The 20,503-nt window shown below is 38.2% G+C and overlaps 1 pseudogene; it reads left to right on the plus strand.

Moving 5' to 3' along the window:
* The first annotated feature begins 12,191 nt into the window (after positions 1 to 12,191).
* Positions 12,192 to 20,503, plus strand: part of LOC141617303 (protein STABILIZED1-like) — a 36,556-nt pseudogene continuing 28,244 nt past the window's right edge.

Consider the following 20,503-nt stretch of genomic DNA (forward strand, 5'->3'; position numbering starts at 1 on the left):
AAAGTTGGGCTTGTTACTCCAAGTGGGACTTGGAAATGTGAAAAAGCTAAACAAGAGTAATCTGAATCTCCGATAAGGAAATGGAGCTAGGGTAGTCGCCACTTCAAGAGGGACTTATGTACTTGTTTTTGCTAATAGCTTTGAGTTATAATTTACATAATTGTTATTATGTACCCACTTAATCTAAAACATTATTTCCATTTCTATGTGAGACATGAAATGATTTATATTTTGTCATCAAAGACAATTGTTGTATCTTATTGAAAATAGACATGGATGTGAGCCATGTCACTTATCTTAATGGTATTCATGTTTTAGACACTTCCAACTCAAGTAAAGATATCTACATAATACGCACCAAAAGACTCATAACTAGTAATCCAAATGATTTGTACATTTTTTTTTCAATTTGGTTATGTAAAAGAGAAACGCATTAAAGGCTAGTGTCGACTAGATTTAATAAACCATATGATTTCAATCATATGGAATGTGTGAATCTTGTCACCTTTGCAATATGATTTGTACTTCCTTTAGAAGTAAAGGGACACAAGCAAGTGATTTGTTGGGACTAATACATGCTAATGTATGTGTTCTAAATGTGCATCATCGCAAAGGATATTTATGACTACTTCGTCACTTTTAACAATGATTTAAGTAGATATTGGTATATTTACTTAATCAAATATAAAGTGTAGCATTTGAGATATTTGAGAAATTTCTAATTGACGTAGAGAACCAATTGAATAAAGTTCTAAGCATTACGATTCAATCGTAGTGGCAAAGATCTAAGTAATAAATTTGATTTATTAAAGATGGATTATGACCTAGTGTCACTACCCATAAGATCAAACTAATATGAGTCAGTTTGAGTTGTTGAACTCAATTTTGGGAATTTGCAATCCAAAACGGACAAGTAATTCTAAACGAATGGTCAACCATAAGATACCTAGAATAGAGAGTCTATTAAACAGATGACATGGATAAGACTCGCATATTATCAAGCTGCCATGTTAGGATGGCCTTTTGAAAGCAAATACATAGTCTAAGTAAACTCCTAATACTCCGTTAAATATATATGTTTGTGACTCACAAAGCTATCTCTCATGAATATAGATGTATTTCTGAGAGATAGAGTGGGAGTAGATTGAATCGTCACAAACATCTCTTATAGTTGAAATGTTACTTTGTGAAAGTAATAGAATTATAGAGTGGGAGTTGGTATTGAACTATAGTCTATGAAGATAGAATGGAAGTATAGTTCAGTGGGAGTTTATCGCACATGTCTTATTGTTTAAAAATATTACTTTGTGAAAGTAATAGTATCATGACCTTCTTACATACGAGCCGAAGCATTACAATTCGAAAATTGTTGCTCGTGAGTAGATTTACTTTAAAGTAAGGGTCTGTTTAAAGGTAAATAGAGCTTCAGAGTACACAAATGCGTAAGATTTACATGAAGATGTTGATCAAGATAAATTGTGTTAGGAATTGCCGCATTTCAATTTAATGAAAAATGGCAAATAAAATTCGCTTTTCTAAAATGAGAATTTAGAGAAAGAAGTGTTTGAAACACAAAATCTTAGATGAAGATCTAAGAATCCTAACATATTATGCGTAGCTTTCTTAAGTGACCTTAGAATGGTCTTAAGCAAGCATTAAAGGATTATAATTTTCGTTCATGTGATAATAGTGAATTGTTTCATTCACATGATTGAAGAATCATGATTATACATGAAGTTAAGTGGGAGCTAGAATTGTTTCTCCATGTCTTATATGTTGATAACATATTACTTATTGAGAATAATGTACCAATTCTCTCTTCTGGCAAGAGTGATTGGGAGACTTGGAAAAGGTACAATATACTTTAGATTACTGAATCTATGTGAGAGTATATTGGCATAGAGTTGAAAGTCTTATGAGGATAAGATCTTTCGTATCTGTTTAAACATCAACAAGGATGAATGGGTTATTCATGTTGATGAAAGTGGAATTACTATGATGGAGTCATAGTTGTTCACTGAACCTATTAAGTTGTTGATCGCATGAAATCGGTTGTTCACTGAACCTATAAAGTTGTTGATCGCATGAAATCGATTGCTTATGTTTCCGCCATTAGAATGATCATGTATGCTAACAGACGCACATGCCATGGTGTGATATAAAAAGGAGAGCATTATAAGTCAATAAAAGGGATAATTCCCATGATATGGCTTGTGAAAGCCTTAAAGAGAATTCTTGAGATTCTTGAGAAGAATTAAGGATTCGTTTAAATGTTTGGATGATAAACTAAGTAATGTGTTGAAGGGTTGCACAGCTTTAGTTTCCAAACTCAAAAGGGATTTGTTGAAATCCTAGGGTGACCTATTGACTAAGGAGTAAGATATTAGAAAAGTATTTTAGTATCGCGCATTGCAAATTCTACAAAAGGAATCTAAGTAAAATGTGATAAAAGATCAATGTAGGGATTAAGGGTGAATTCCTCTACAAATGACTTTGTCACATGTTATGCGATAACAGTGGGAGCATCTTTCAAGTTAAAGAGCCCAAGTCTAGTAAGAAGTTTAGACATATACTTAGATAAATTCATGACATTGGAGATGACATTGAATAGAAGGAAATAGCGATTGAAAAAGTTGGAATACATGGATATCGGGTATATTCACTTGCCAAGCTTTTAATTGCATCTAAACTAGTGTTAATAATACACTAGAGATTATGGGATATGAAGTAGTAATAGTGTATTAATTATTCATATGTAATAATCGCATTTATCATTTGAGTTTCATTAAACTCACCCGCTACCTTGTCGTAACCGAATAGGTTGTAGAGACAAATTGAACCCCATTAAAGTGAACTGGATTGACATGGTATTCGCCCCTAGTTACTTATATGAGGTGATGTCTCGAAGTGACTAGAGTGTGATGCGATTGATGGCAAGTTCAAGTGCCATAGAGTCATATGGGATGACTAGTCGATCACATAGGCAGAATGTATGGGACATTCTGTTGGGCAGTGACCGCTTATAGAGTTCTAGAAATTCATAAAGCCTGGTCGTGGCAAGAGCTACTATAGTATTCTTATGAGTCAATTCTTTTGACTAGAGACTATTCGCCTAAGTTGGCACAACTTCTGATTAGCTTTGATTTATACTCTACGATTTCGTAAATGAGGTCAAACTGGGTATATTTTGGGTTATGATGGACTGTGGCTGAACGAAGGGAATAGGGCGAAAGGAATTGTCCACCCCTTGTCAGGGTTGTTGGAAATCTCAAGGCCACTCGAGGAGTAGTTAACTGGAAATGCGTTGCCACGCTCGGCAGGCATCTATGATAGATATTTCCGGTCAAACAGTTAATCTCCAGATCGAGAAAACCACTCAAGATATGATCAAGTGTAAGTAAGACCTGCAAGACACCTTGCATTTAGTGGGAGATTATAATAGGACAAGAGAATTGGTGACGCACACTTTTCGAGGACAAGTGGGAGATTGTTGGGAAATGTGTCCTCAACAATAGTGCGATCACATGATTTAAAATCATAATTAAATCTCATATAAAGAATACGTAAGGGATGATTCAATTATATAGTCAACTGATCAACATTAATCGGTAACGATTGGCTTGCTAGAGTTTGACGTCACTGTCGTGGGACGGTGGTGGTCAGTTGATCCCTTAAGGTCACACCTAAAGGATGATGCCCTTATCTATAAAGTTAATTAATTGTATGTCGATACAAGTTGATTAATTCCTTAAAAATGAACAATTTATTTTTATGAGAGGAAATATGTATCTTATTATAATGTGATTAAATAAGATCATATTTAGTGGATTAATATGTTAATTCACTAAATTATGTTGAGATTTTATAAATGTTTCGAGGTAGAGGTAATTAGTTATTTGCATTTACAAGAGGTTGTAAATTTAACTAACTAACTATTATGGGACCCATTATATGTTGATATAATGATAAAATATTACTCAATAAGTTGAGTGGATATATGTTTATTAATTTGTCACATAATTGTTGTATGACCAAATTAATATTTAATTATGAAAGATAATTAATCATAAGCATTTGAGGGACAAATATTATAAGACAAAAATGGACCCATATGCTCTAAGTGGACCGTCCAAACCATAAGCATGCTAGTTTTTTGGTTTTTGTCTTTTAGTTGTTGGATAGATTCTTCAACATCTTATGACACACCTAAAACTAGCTAGCCTACAACCTCTACTAATGCTTTTGCATGTGATAAGTTTTGAGAAGACCAAAATGCTCTTATTAAGAGCATGAGACCGGAATCAAGAGAGATTGAGAGGACATTTTTGCTCCTATTATTTTTCCACTCATTCTCTCACAAGATGCTTTACATGCAACCTCTCACATATTCATCATCTTCTTGATCAAAACATTAGATTTTTGATTCAAATTGTTCATAAAAGATTACTAATATTATTAGTGTAATATATGAGTATTAGTAATCAATTTTAAGGTAAAACTACTAAACAAATATCTAGCAAATATTATTTAGTAGGGATAAGGGATAATCTTGGGTGCAATCAAGAGGAGTGGCTTCTATACTTGAAGTCTTTGGACGATCATCCTATTACTCATAATATCTCAAGAACAAGTGAAGGTAGGAGACCTTACTTGTGCCCATAAAACGAAATTTACAATGTAAGGGACATTGTTTTCTTGTAAATCCTTCTTTTTGTTATGCATGCACTAGATCTAAAGAATAAATAATTAACAAGTTAATTAGTTCACTATTAGAGGAGTCTAATAATAGGTATATGAACCTAACAAGTGGTATCAGAGCATAAGGATATTGCATGCATAATCGGTTATTATTTTTACAAGTTAAAAGGTTAACATATAAAACTAAAAATTTGTGATTTATTAGTATAGGCCACGAAATCACCATGCATGTTATATATTCTGGTCCTAAAATTTTTTTAGGTCATTTTTATGATTTATGAAAATTTATTGCTCATTTTAATGATTTTTGGTCATTTTATTACATTTTTATGACTAAAATGGGAATTAAAATGCTAAAAATAGTTAAACTAAGTTTATCACCTTGGAAATTTTATATGACCTCACATGAATATTTTACGAGTTGTGTGTAAAAAGTCGAGTTAATTTGATTAATATTGCATGATTTATGATTTTTATGAGATAAAAATGGATTTAAAGAGGTAAAATGGTTAAAAATAGTTAAATTTTGAATTAAGCCATGATCTTTTAATATGATTTCACATGCATAATTTACAGATAGTATGTAAATTTATAGATTAAAAGATCTCTTTTAGCATGATTTATGGATTTTTAGACTAAAAATGGCATAAATAGTGACTATTTTTGCAAAATTAGCTAAAACGTATTGCATGGTTTGAAAAAATTATTTTAAGTTGCATAAATATCCCACTAATCAGATCTAAAGTTGTAAAAATTATTGGATTAAGTTTCGGATACTTTAAGTATTTTATGATATAAAACCGATAAAATGCAACTATATTTTCTCAAAATTAATTCGAAACTTTTAAGAATGATTTTTGACATTTTTGAGTCCTAAAAAGTGATAGGATAATTAACTTGAGCTTAGATGTGATTTAAGTGTTAATTAGTGAATTTAAAAGGCTATTATCACGCATTTCCATAAAACCGGGTTATATGTATGACATAAGTTAAATAGGGCGATTTGGCACATCATTTGGCATGATAGATACATATTATAATGGTGTATATTTCAATTGTTGAATGTCTTTTATTTATATAATTTTGAATTATGTAATTTTATCTTAGTATGGCCTTAGTTTAATCGATATTACCCGTAATGAAAAGGAATATTGATTCGGTTGTGATTTAATGTGATCTCAAATCACTTTTTTTCTTATTAGTTTTTCCGTTTTACAAATGTATAATAGGAATAGCTTTGTATTTTTATTATTATTTGTAATTATGGAGCATCTTCAAAGACGCTGCCATTCGGAAAGGTGATCCGACGAAGACGGTGTCTTGAGAGGCGTGCCAATTGAAGATTCAAGGGACCAAAGGAGTTGCTTTCCGAATATGTAATAGATTATTTGATTTTCTATTTTTTTTAGGAAGGCCATACTAGGAATTTTATTTAATACTTTGCATTTCTTTTAATATGTTACATGCATTGCCAAATCGCCATAACAACACATGCATTTTATATCGAGTCATCGACCGTGTCAATTATAATTATCTTAGTTCACCGCTTTAGTTCACTTAAAACGTGATAGATAATAAATTGACAAGACCTCTCACATATAATAATTGAGATATAGCCTTACCAAATAGTAGAACCCATGAAGTACCAATTTCATAAGGGAGTTAATCCTGCTTCACCGTAATACAAACCTTGTTACGTTGGCGAAATGGGGTAGTAAAATGTTATTACATCGAAATTTGGATTGAGCTCAACGGAAGTATTGTTGACCGTAGTCGCATGTGTTCCGGGCTAAAGATGAAAATTAGAGTAATTTTTATCGACCGAGAGTTCTAAAAGTAGAATCGAATAAAGTGTTAATCCACCGAGTTATATTAATAAGGGTTGAATCGGCTCACCGTGCCCGAGTTGATATGAATTTGGATCTCGGAATCATTTATATAGTTGGGTGGAGGTCACTATATAAATGCAATACTTGTAGTTAAATTTACGAGTATTATTAAAACGATAGATGTTAATTATTTTCTTCATTTCCTTTTTTGTAGTTAAATAATACGCAATGAATTCATGTAATACTCCTACACCAATCACCGTTGATACATGGCTCCAATCATTCGATGAAAAATGCTCCGAGGATGACAATGAAACGATTAGAGAATTACGCATTGGCATTGGTCAGGATGGAAATTTTTGCTTCTTTACCACCTCCACACGACCCACTCCAATATTATTGCCCACCACCTTGGAAAGAAAATCTTGTGAAGAAAATCTTACTAAACCCAAGGCATCCTTGTTTGAAGAAACAATGAGAAATATCAAATTGAGTGGGAGTTCTAGCAAGAGTGTCCTTGCAAATAAAAGGAGTGTTGGTATTAATAAAGGGAAAGCAATAATGGGCAAGAAACCCAAACCTGATTATAAATTGGAAATGGATAGTGGGACAACCAAGACCAAGACCAAGAAGGGTGTCAAATCCTATGAGGAATGTCATTATTGTAATGTCATGGGCCATTGGAGGCGAAATTGCCCCAAGTATTTGGAAGATATCAAAGTTGGGCTTGTTACTCCAAGTGGGACTTGGAAATGTGGAAAAGCTAAACAAGAGTAATATGAATATCCGATAAGGAAATGGAGCTAGGGTAGCCGCCACTTCAAGAGGGACTTATGTACTTGTTTTTGCTAATAGCTTTGAGTTATAATTTACATAATTGTTATTATGTACCCACTTAGTCTAAAACATTATTTCCATTTCTATGTGAGACATGAAATGATTTATATTTTGTCATCAAAGACAATTGTTGTATCTTATTGAAAATAGACATGGATGTGAGCCATGTCACTTATCTTAATGATATTCATGTTTTAGACACTTCCAACTCAAGTAAAGATATCTACATAATACGCACCAAAAGACTCATAACTAGTAATCCAAATGATTTGTACATTGTTTTTTTTCAATTTGGTTACGTAAAAGAGAAACGCATTAAAGGCTAGTGTCGACTAGATTTAATAAACCATATGATTTCAATCATATGGAATGTGCGAATCTTGTCTCTTTTGCAATATAATTTGTACTTCCTTTAGAAGTAAAGGGACACCAGCAAGTGATTTGTTGGGACTAATACTTGCTGATGTATGTGTTCTAAATGTGCATCATCACAAAGGATATTTATGACTACTTCGTCACTTTTAACAATGATTTAAGTAGATATTGGTATATTTACTTAATCAAATATAAAGTGTAGCATTTGAGATATTTGAGAAATTTCTAAATGACGTAGAGAACCAATTGAATAAAGTTCTAAGCATTACGATCCAATCGTCGTGGCAAAGATCTAAGTAATAAATTTGATTTATTAAAGATGGATTATGACCTAGTGTCACTACCCATAAGATCAAACTAATATGAGTCAGTTTGAGTTGTTGAACTCAATTTTGGGAATTTACATTCCAAAACGGACAAGTAATTCTAAACGAATTGATGCGTGCATATTATATAGACTTTTACGGTCTCTTTTGGCACGCATTTCTATGTATTTGAGTGATATTATGTCGCTTTGTACCCCGAATAGGCTACTTTGTGCTTTTATTGCTATTTTGCAGATTTGTAGCGGAAACGAACCTTTTGTGGCCTTGAGATAGCATCTCTGGAAGATAGACGGAAAAGAGGACGAAGGACTCATGCATGGGGAAGCGTGAAGACGAAAGTTAACCAAACTAAACAAGTCAGGACTACTACGGAAGCTGAGAAGTGACTGAAGATCTCGATCGACCACATTTGGCTGTCGATCGAGAACACAGAGGAACACAAGCCCTCGATCGAGCTGTCATGTGCTCGATCGAACTGTCAAGCCCTCGATCGAGTTGCCCTGTGCTCAATCGAGCTGTCCTGTGCTCGATCGAGAGCCTTAACCTCTCGATCGAGAGGTTCTCCTTTACGTGGGCTATTAAAGCCCGTAGGTTAATAAAACTACTCGTGAAGTTTTGTTATAAAAACAAAAAGACGAGTTACTAGGTTAATATCTTTTACCTATCATTCATTTTTCCCATATACATTTTTACTCAAGCATCGTTCTTTCGCTTGGAATTTTACGATCTAGGATTTGGTTGTTCTTTACGCCGGATTTGCTATTATAGTATAATTCCTTCCCTTAATCTCTTCTCTTGTTTATGTTTTATATTTGCTCGTTTAGTTTCATTATTAATTTCGGCCCTAATCTCGTTATTGCTTTATACTATTGTCACATCATGTTTTCCGTTAGCATTTCGTTATTAGTTGTGTTAGTTAATTTAATTAGCATGCGTAGCTAATTTCTTTATATGCCGGGATGAGGGAAACCGTGTTAGAAGCATGTTAGGACGACTACTAAGGTAGTTATGCGGTAGGAATCAGATCTAAGCAATTTGTTTGTAGATCGGTTAAATGAGTGCACGCAGGAGACCGTCTGTTTAGTTAACCCCCGACCTGGATCGAAAGATTGGAAGGGTAGACTTGCTTAGTTCTGATAATTGACTCCTATGAGGGCGAAAGTCAAGTAGGATGACCTTAGGGCGACTTTAGACCGAAAGGTATAGTCGGGTTTGAGACCGAAAGGAGATAACCTAGCCCTTCCTGCTAATAAACTTGCCAACCTAGTTATCCCGATAGTGCGTAGAACACGGCGTACCGAAATCCTGGCATATCTCTCTTTATCTGATAGTTTATTTACATTTCTCCCTATTTTCTCTTATACCCTTTTTTTCTCTTCCCCTTAAACTTTAGTAGTTAGAACATCAAATTCAAAACCCCCATTTTGTGACCGACAGATTAGACTACAGTTAATAGAAAAGCCTCTATGTGGATTCGACCCGACTTCCCTAGCTATTTATAGTATAGGCTTGTTGGTATATATTTTTGGTGTTGAATGTCACGCATCAAATTTTGGCGCCGTTGCCGGGGAGGCAATTTTCATTTTTTATCTGTGTTGTTTATTTCTGTCTTGTCTTAAGGAATTTTATTTCCTTAAGGCTGTTCTTATTTATTTCCTTTTAGCTGTGTATGCGCATGTCTCGTAGGGGTGAATTAGTTGCGGCTGATCCTGAACCTGAAAGATCCTTTTTACGCAGAAAGAGGGAGTTAGAAAGAGTTCGTCGGGAGGAAGTCTTGAGTACTTCTGACAGTTCGGTTATTGAGGAAACTTCTATTCGTGAGACTATTATTCCAGTCAAAATGCCTAATATCGCGAGTCATTCGGAGCCTACTGCTGACTATATTCCGAAGGGGTTCAAATTGTCTACCGATGAGGACGGCAATACCTTCGATATTCGGCCATCCTACATCAATTTGGTCGAACGGAATTTGTATCGGGGGGTCCCGGCGAGGATCCTAGGAAACATATGGAAAGATTTGCTGATTATTGTTCATCCATCCCTACGTCCAAGGGAGTGACCCAAGACAAGATAAAGGAAGTTCTCTTTCCTTTCTCTCTGACCGATAATGCGAGGGAATGGTTGACGGACTTGGATAGAGAAGCAGCAGGTATCACGGATTGGACTACTTTAGCTCTACCCTTCTATAAGAAGTATTTTTCTCCGCAGAGGACCAATGCATTGAGGGCCCAGATTACTAATTTCAAGCAGACGGGTTCTGAAAATCTGTTTGAAGCATGGTGCCGCTTTAAGAAAGCTGTGAGATCGGTACCCCATCATGGATTCCAACAAAGTGGTTTTTATGCAACCAATTCTATAATGGGTTGTATGATGATCATAGAGCCATTTTAGATGTGCGGCTAATGGTAGATTCAGTAGCGAGGTTGATGATGATAAGGGCTGGAAGCTTATTGAGGAGATGGCTAATCACACTGCAGAATATGGGAATCCGCGGAGTGGTACACGGACGATAGCTAATGTCGAATGTGAGGATATGGATGCTAAGTTCGAAAGGCTTAATGCTAGGTTTGACCAATTGGAGATGCAGTCTCCAGGGAGTCAATAAACGGTTCACATGCTAAAGAAAGACGATACGAATCTTTGTGAGAGATGCGGTGAGCTGGGGCACGTTGCTATTGACTGTTTTGCTGATAGAGAGCAAGTCTTTTCTTTCCAGAAGTACCGTCAAGGGTATAATTCGGGGTATGTCCATCCAAATCTGCGTTGGTCGAGTCAAAATGTCCTAAATCCTACTCCTCCACCGCAGCAACAAGCTTATGTGCCACCGCATAAGCAAAGTTATCAAAAACCCCCGCAATTTCCAAATCCGCAGCAAGGAAGTTCTTCATCTGGAGGAATTTCAGAAGTGGGAGAGCTGAAATCCATGATTCAAGCTCTCGCTACACAAGTGAATAGGTCGGACCTAGCAACCAATGCTACTATCAAATTGCTTGAGTCCCAAATAGCTCAAATTGCCGCAAATCAATCCACGAGGCAACCCGGACAGCTGCCTTCTCAATCTGAAAAGAGGAAAGAAACGCTGAATATGATAACATTGAGAAGCGGACTGACTTATTCTGATGCTGATATTGCTAGTACTGATGTTTCTGGCACGAATTCCAATGCTACTGCTGCTGACAGTACGACAGCTCTCGATCGAGAGGTTTGTGTTCCTCGATCGAGAGAAAATGGAGAGATGGATCTCGATCGAGAGGCTGCTATAGCTCGATCGAGCACTGCTGCTGGTGAAGTCTCTCGATCGAGTGAAAGTTATGATCGATCGAGAGATTCTGATGATGAAAGTGGTCGATCGAGGCCAATGAGCAAGCATATGATTAATAACGCTTTGATTCGTGACACGCATAACGGAGCTCCTATTGAAGATGCTCCATATCCAGGGCGCTTGAAGAGGGTCAAGAAGACGGAGCCTGAGTTCGCACGTTTCGGTGAACTTGTGCGAGGATTGAACGTAAGTGTTCCGTTTATCGAGCTGCTAAAAAAGGTACCTTCATATCTAAAATTTTTGCGAGAAGTATTAATGCGTAAAAGGACCATAGATGATGTTGAGACAGTAGCTTTGACGGAGGGGTGTTCTGCACACCTCCAAAATAGGACCCCACCTAAGCTTGCTGACCCTGGAAGTTTTTCGATACCGTGTCACATTGGAGTTCAATTAATTGATAATGCGTTGTGTGATTTAGGAGCAAGTGTTAGCGTGTTACCCTTATCTTTGGCCAAACGGTTAGGATTCACTAAATTCCATTGCACCAACATGACGGTCCAAATGGCTGATCGGACCTTGTCAGGACCTTTAGGAGTACTGCAAGATATTCCTGTGCAAATAGGAAGATTCCTTATTCCTGTCGATTTTGTCTTGTTAGATATACCCGAAGATAATCACACCCCAATTATTCTGGGAAGACCGTTCTTGCACACTGTGCAAGCGGTTATAGATGTTGGGTTGCGCACTCTTACGTTTAATGTCGGTGGTGAGGAATTGGTTTTTGCTAAACCCGCTACTCATAGGGGTTCTATGCGTGTTTTGGAGTGACATGCTATTCCTGCGGTTGGTGTTCTTACGCCACCCATGATTGAGTCGCCTTCCATCCCCGTTGTTGATGTTGAGCCCCCTCGTGTTGTTACTTTACCTGCTACACTCACACCTCCGCCTCAGAATGAGAGCGATAAGGGGGACCGTGCTATTGTTGTTACTTGTACAGGACCTGGATGGGGAGCTTTGGCGCTTGACCAAGGCGAAATGAATTCCAATGTTGGAACGGGAGAGGGCGATGGTGGCAATATGACACGCATTCTGGCGGAAGAAATAAAGTTGGGACATTCGTCGGAAAGTGGTACTTATGTTTGGAGAAGAAAGTTGGAAGTTACCACAGCTGAGGGTAACTCCGTTAGCCAGAGGCCTAGCAGAGGCCTGAAGGACTTAATTGAGCATTAGCCGGGTTTGCAACCTCGTGCAAATTGTAATAGACAATAGATTTTTGAATTTCTTTTATTGTTTTTAAACTTCTTTATTTGCGTTAGACACTTAGACTATAGGCAATTTTACCATAGAAGACAATTGTGGACTGTAGACAATTTGCTCGTAGTTTGGGATTTTTTTACTGTCAATTTTGCAGGTACAGAAAGCCGCACTCAAAAGATAATACATTAAAATGTGTGCCAGCAGGAAAAGCTCTCGATCGAGAGGATTTTTGAAGAAAAAGAGCTCGATCGAGGGAGTCCGTTCTCGATCGAGTAAGAGGAAGATTAAGGGACAGCCACCTCTCGATCGAGAGGTATGAATTAACTCGATCGAGAGGATCTGAGAGCTAAAGCTCTCGATCGAGAAACTTGTACCTCGATCGAGAAGCTTAACGGGTATATAAAGGGAGTTCTCTTCTCGATCGTCTTCTTTATTTTCTCGACCCCCATTCCTTCATTCCTGCATTTTTCAATCGATTAATTACCTTGCAAAATTGGTTTTTCTTGCCCAAAATCTTTCTACAATAAATTACCCATATAATTACCATTCCTAATTAATCAAAAGCCCTCTCCCAAACTCCATCTTTTTCGATTAATTAGAGTTTTCGGGTTTTTAGGGTTTATCAATTCGAATTTTTCGAATTTGTGCTTATTGTTTCGATTAATTAATCTTGTGTGGGTATTCTAGCATCAAGTAAGTTCGACCTTACTCTTCTCTTTCAATTAATTGCAATCCCCATTCCCTTTTTTGTGATTTAGGGTTTATGTGGTTGTTTAGGACGAATTTTCCAATTGAAATTGTAATTTAATTATTAGTCTTGATGTTATTGTAGTTATGGATTCCAGTAAAGAAACCCCCATCACTGAGACCGTACCTGAGACCGCTGCTAATGCTCAGACGGCTGCTTCTTCTGTTGGTGTTGTTACTCCGGTGGTTACCACCACTGCAGCTTCGGCTGCTGCTTCTACCCCAGTGACGGAGAAACCCACAACCGCCACCGAGGTCACAAAAGCCAAGGCTGTGGGAGAGGTGACACCTGCTGCCTCTGCTCCTACCAGGCCCTTTTCTATGCTGGATCGAGGAGTCACGCCTCGATTCCCGACACCTGGTATGCTGCCACCTAAGCCGAGTCAGCAGGCTAGTCAGCTAGTCACCACTTCCAGCTCTTCTGGGGCTGCAGTTGCGAGAGAGGCCACTCTTACTCCTTTATCGGAGTTGCCCACGGTACGTTTCGTTTCCACGGATCACCGGACTCGGTTATCCGCTTTACTTCGTTGCCCTCTCTCCTCCACCCCTTTCATTGCGCGGACTGACCTAGCGACCTTAGGAATTTATGAGGAGGTCTTTAGTTTGTTGAACGGGACGGGAATGTCGGGTCTGATTACCTTGCAGGAGGCTGCTATTCGTATCCCTACATACGAGTTTTTCAGCTCCTGCTCTTTTGACACCCACTTTTATGCTTCCAACCACTCTAGTCCTTGCATTCACTTTCGACTCCGCAATGAGTCGCACCATTGGACTTTGGCCAGGTTTGGGGAGGTTCTAGGCCTAGTTAGTGACGGCCCCATCGAGCCGCCTCGGGATATCCTTCAGCCGCTTTGGGCTGCACTTTCTCACACTCCTTACCCCACACGGAGAGGAGCCCACGTACACTTACCTGCTCCCCGTTACTTCTTGCGACTTATGGGAGAGACCATCTTTGGGCGACCTGAGCCCAATAACGTGACCAACACTGAGCTAGCGATTCTCGCGGGGTACCTCAACATTGACTACGGTACCCCGTTTGTTCTAAACATTGCTTATTTGGTAGCTCAGCATTGGAACGGAATTGGGAAGAAGGTCAAGACCTCTGTTGTCTGTGGCGGGCTAGTGACTAGGATTGCCCGCCATATTTACCCCTCTGAGCCTGGACTTACCGCGCCTCATAAGCGGTGCTTACCTTGACTTGGCCGCCATGGTTGACTTTGCTCGGTTCCCAAAGAAGAAGGGCATGAGGACGTGGAAGATTTGTGGTTCCACGTCTGTTACCTTACCGTGCCCTACCCTTCCTCCACTTTTACCGCTCCCGACTGCTGCTGAGGGAGCGAGGCTACCTCCACCCACCTACCACCTTACTTTCACCCCTGCATCCTCCTCTTCCAAGAAGAGGAAGCGGGAGGTCGGAGCGACTTCTTGCTCTCAAGCTCAGACTCAGGCTGGACCGACGCCCGCGTCCACGCCCCCACTTACCCCTCCTCCTTCTGGATCGGCCCTGCCGGCCAATTTTGTTTGCCCTCTTGCTTTAGGGGCGCCCGAGGTCATGGACCAAGGGCGTCGTGATGCCTTGCTTCTGGATATGTGCAGGTACCTTACCGAGATGAGACGGGATCAGGCTCTTGCCTTATTCCCGATCTACGAGTTCCACATCCGAGCACGGCGACCGATTCCAGAGGGGTGGCCGCATCCCTCCTTCTACCGATACCCAGAGGGTGGGTACCCTCCACTCCCTTCTAACTCAGAGGACGAGGTGGAGGAAACACCGGTAGCACGAGAGTTGCGGTTGCGGGCTGAGCAGGCGGCACAACGGGCTGCCCGAGAGGAGGCGAGGGACCCCCCATTTACGCCAGGTGCGGAGGAGGTAGCTGGAGACGACGATTAGAGGTTCCCCTAGTTTGTTGCTGGTTTGGGGAAGCCGTCTTGTGAGTACCGTCTTCCTTTCTTTTTCATCTTTGTATTTATTTATTGTATTTTAGGAGCATGTATTAGGTTTGCGTACCCCATCTCCCATTTTTCTTTGTTAGTTAGTTGTGAAGACAATGAGGACATTTCTGCTGTTTTTGGTTTGGGGAGGGTATATGCATCCTTTTGCGTCTGCATTTGCATTTCGTTTTGCATTCACGTTTACTGCTTTATGCTTTTGTTTTTCATACAAACAAAAAAAAAACATCAAAAACATAAAAAAAAAATATATAACATATCATGTTTACTTTTGCATATAGCAGAGTCGGATTGGAGTTCCTTAATGATGACTTTGCACTGCTAGTCGTTTATATGCCATTCCTTGCCTTTCATAACTGCCTTGTAAGAAAATTAAAAGTGATTTCTCAAATTTTGTTGTGGAATTTACTACGGATTATTAGACTTGACTCGTAATTTTGGCAAACTACCTATATATTCTGAGATATAGAGCCATAACTGGTGACATTCATGACCAGTTTTCCTAGGAATCGAGAGTAGTTACTCCCCACATTTCATTGTATCGCATGTATATGAGTTTTGATTTCTTTTTGCCTGCACGCATGGGTTTGTGGTCGGTATTACGTGTTTTGAGAACTATTGCATATTCCCCTTTCTCATTTTATCCCATGAGCTCCACATTAGCCAAATCGCAGTTGCCCCGAAACTACAACCTATATTTAGCCTACCCTTGCTGAGCTAGTTAGTAGTTTTGTGGAATATATTGTTATGTATCGGATTTTGGCTCGTATATCTTATCTTGGAGTATGTATTAATGAGAAAAGAAAAAAAAATCAGCCAAAGAAAGAAAAGAAAAAAAAACCGTGTAAAAAGAAAGGAGAAAAAAAAAGGAAAAAAGAAAAAACAAATGGCTGAAAAATATTTTATACCTCTCGTGCTTATTTATACTTTACGAGGTACATTCATTATGGATTCTTGTGTTGTATATGCCAAATTATAAGGCATTGAGTTATTTATATGATTGGAAGAGTGGGATGTATTTTATTATGGTCTTGGTTAGGTTCTAGCTCGGCTATTTTACCTTCACATTTCCATATTTGTTTTGCCCCTTCTTACTAATTGAGCCTCACATATCCATATTATGCAATTGTTCGGCACGTGATAGTCCTTGAACGGTGGTTTTGCGTGTGTACGGTGACTGAATCATTACTCATGTTAGTTAGCGTTACATGTTGTGTTGGTCATGATCTAGGTGAGAGTCTCGCAATTTCTTCTTTCTCTCGCACACATATTCTTACTTACCATTTGCTTTCTTTGCCGAGAGAAGAGTGAACCGGGAGAGTCCAAATTTATGAGTCTTGCAAGGTCGAACATCCAATGTAATTCCATTATATGCATAAATTTGTTCACCTGCTTTGAGCTTGGCAGTAGTTGATTTTGTGCATTAAAGCGGTTTGGCATTGACTAGTAGTTAGCTCTGAAAGTTACTCCTTTCCATTAGGTCTTTAGTTGCATTTAGTTTGCTTGGGGACAAGCAAAGGTTTGGTTTGGGGAAGTTTGATGCGTGCATATTATATAGACTTTTACGGTCTCTTTTGGCACGCATTTCTATGTATTTGAGTGATATTATGTCGCTTTGTACCCCGAATAGGCTACTTTGTGCTTTTATTGCTATTTTGCAGATTTGTAGCGGAAACCAACCTTTTGTGGCCTCGAGATAGCATCTCTGGAAGATGGACGGAAAAGAGGACGAAGGACTCATGCATGGGGAAGCGTGAAGACGAAAGTTAACCAAACTAAGCAAGTCAGGACTACTACGGAAGCTGAGAAGTGACTGAAGATCTCGATCGACCACATTTGGCTGTCGATCGAGAACACAGAGGAACACAAGCCCTCGATCGAGCTGTCCTGTGCTCGATCGAACTGTCAAGCCCTCAGTCGAGTTGCCCTGTGCTCGATCGAGCTGTCCTGTGCTCGATCGAGCTGTCCTGTGCTCGATCGAGAGCCTTAACCTCTCGATCGAGAGGTTCTCCTTTACGTGGGCTATTAAAGCCCGTAGGTTAATAAAACTACTCATGAAGTTTTGTTATAAAAACAAAAAGACGAGTTACTAGGTTAATATCTTTTACCTATCATTCATTTCTCCCATATACATTTTTTGCAAGCATCGTTCACTTTGCTTGGAATTTTACGATCTAGGATTTGGTTGTTCTTTACGCCGGATTTGCTATTATAGTATAATTCCTTCCCTTAATCTCTTCTCTTGTTTATGTTTTAAAATTGCTCTTTTAGTAACATTATTAATTTTGGCCCTAATCTCGTTATTGCTTTATACTATTGTCACATCATGTTTTCCGTTAGCATTTCGTTATTAGTTGTGTTAGTTAATATAATTAGCATGCGTAGCTAATTTCTTTATATGCCGGGATGAGGGAAACCGTGTTAGAAGCATGTTAGGACGACTACTAAGGTAGTTATGCGGTAGGAATCAGATCTAAGCAATTTGTTTGTAGATCGGTTAAATGAGTGCACGCAGGAGACCGTCTGTTTAGTTAACCCCCGACCTGGATCGAAAGATTGGAAGGGTAGACTTGCTTAGTTCTGATAATTGACTCCTATGAGGGCGAAAGTCAAGTAGGATGACCTTAGGGCGACTTTAGACCGAAAGGTATAGTCGGGTTTGAGACCGAAAGGAGATAACCTAGCCCTTCCTGCTAATAAACTTGCCAACCTAGTTATCCCGATAGTGCGTAGAACACGGCGTACCGAAATCCTGGCATATCTCTCTTTATCTGATAGTTTATTTACATTTCTCCCTATTTTCTCTTATACCCTTTTTTCTCTTCCCCTTAAACTTTAGTAGTTAGAACATCAAATTCAAAACCCCCATTTTGTGACCGACAGATTAGACTACAGTTAATAGAAAAGCCTCTCTGTGGATTCGACCCGACTTCCCTAGCTATTTATAGTATAGGCTTGTTGGTATATATTTTTGGTGTTGAACGACACGCATCACGAATGGTCAACCATAAGATACCTAGAATAGAGAGTCTATTAAATAGATGACATGGATAAGACTCGCATATTATCAAGCTGCCATGTTAGGATGGCCTTTTGAAAGCAAATACATAGTCTAAGTAAACTCCTAATACTCCGTTAAATATATATGTTTGTGACTCACAAAGCTATCTCTCATGAATATAGATGTATTTCTGAGAGATAGAGTGGGAGTAGATTGAATCGTCACAAATATCTCTTATAGTTGAAATGTTACTTTGTGAAAGTAATAGAATTATAGAGTGGGAGTTGGTATTGAACTATAGTCTATGAAGATAGAATGGAAGTATAGTTCAGTGGGAGTTTATCGCACATGTCTTATTGTTTAAAAATATTACTTTGTGAAAGTAATAGTATCATGACCTTCTTACATACGAGCCGAAGCATTACAATCCGAAAATTGTTGCTCATGAGTAGATTTACTTTAAAGTAAGGGTCTCTTTAAAGGTAAATAGAGCTTCAGAGTACACAAATGCATAAGATTTACATGAAGATGTTGATCAAGATAAATTGTGTTAGGAATTGCCGCATTTCATTTTAATGAAAAATGGCAAATAAAATTCGCTTTTCTAAAATGGGAATTTAGAGAAGGAAGTGTTTGAAACACAAAATCTTAGATGATGATCTCAGAATCCTAACATATTATGCGTAGCTTTCTTAAGTGACCTTAGAATGGTCTTAAGCAAGCATTAAAGGATTATACTTTTCGTTCATGTGATAATAGTGAATTGTTTCATTCACATGATTGAAGAATCAAGATTATACATGAAGTTAAGTGGGAGCTAGAATTGTTTCTCCATATCTTATATGTTGATAACATATTACTTATTGAGAATAATGTACCAATTCTCTCTTCTGGCAAGAGTGATTGGGAGACTTGGAAAAGGTACAATATACTTTAGATTACCGAATCTATGTGAGAGTATATTGGCATAGAGTTGAAAGTCTTATGAGGATAAGATCTTTCGTATCTGTTTAAACATCAACAAGGATGAATGGGTTATTCATGTTGATGAAAGTGGAATTACTATGATGGAGTCATAGGTTTTCACTGAACCTATTAAGTTGTTGATCGCATGAAATCGGTTGTTCACTGAACCTATTAAGTTGTTGATCGCATGAAATCGATTGCTAATGTTTTCGCCATTAGAATGATCATGTATGCCAACAGACGCACATGCCATGGTGTGATATATGCTGAGAGCATTATAAGTCAATAAAAGGGATAATTCCCATGATATGGCTTGTGAAAGCCTTAAAGAGCATTCTTGAGATTCTTGAGAAGAATTAAGGATTCGTTTAAATGTTTGGATGATAAACTAAGTAATGTGTTGAAGGGTTGCACAAACTTTAGTTTTCAAACTCAAAAGGGATTTGTTGAAATCCTAGGGTGACCTATTGTCTAAGGAGTAAGAGATTAGAAAAGTATTTTAGTATCGCGCATTGCAAATTCTACAAAAGGAATCTAAGTAAAATGTGATAAAAAAATCAACGTAGGGATTAAGGGTGAATTCCTCTACAAATGACTTTGTCACATGTTATGCGATAATAGTGGGAGCATTTTTCATGTTAAAGAGCCCAAGTCTAGTAAGAAGTCTAGACATATACTTAGATAAATTCATGACATTGGAGATGACATTGAATAGAAGGAAATAGCGATTGAAAAAGTTGGAATACATGGATATCGGGTATATTCACTTGCCAAGCTTTTAATTGCATCTAAACTAGTGTTAATAATACACTAGAGATTATGGGATACGAAGTAGTAATAGTGTATTAATTATTCTTATGTAATAATCGCATTTATCATTTGAGTTTCATTAAACTCACCCGCTACCTTGTCGTAACCAGATGGGTTGTAGAGACAAATTGAACCCCATTAAAGTGAACTGGATTGACATGGTATTCGCCCCTAGTTACTTATATGAGGTGACGTCTCGAAGTGACTAGAGTGTGATGCGATTGATGGCAAGTTCAAGTGCCATAGAGTCATATGAGATGACTAGTCAATCACATAGGCAGAATGTATGGGACATTTTGTCGGGCAGTGACCGCTTATAGAGTTCTGGTAATTCATAAAGCCTGGTCGTGGCAAGAGCTACTATAGTATTCTTATGAGTCAATTCTTTTGACTAGAGACTATTCGCCTAAGTTGGCACAACTTCTTATTAGCTTTGATTTATACT

This window comes from Silene latifolia, chromosome X (assembly GCF_048544455.1).
Source record: "Silene latifolia isolate original U9 population chromosome X, ASM4854445v1, whole genome shotgun sequence".
Classification (NCBI taxonomy): Eukaryota; Viridiplantae; Streptophyta; class Magnoliopsida; order Caryophyllales; family Caryophyllaceae; genus Silene; species Silene latifolia.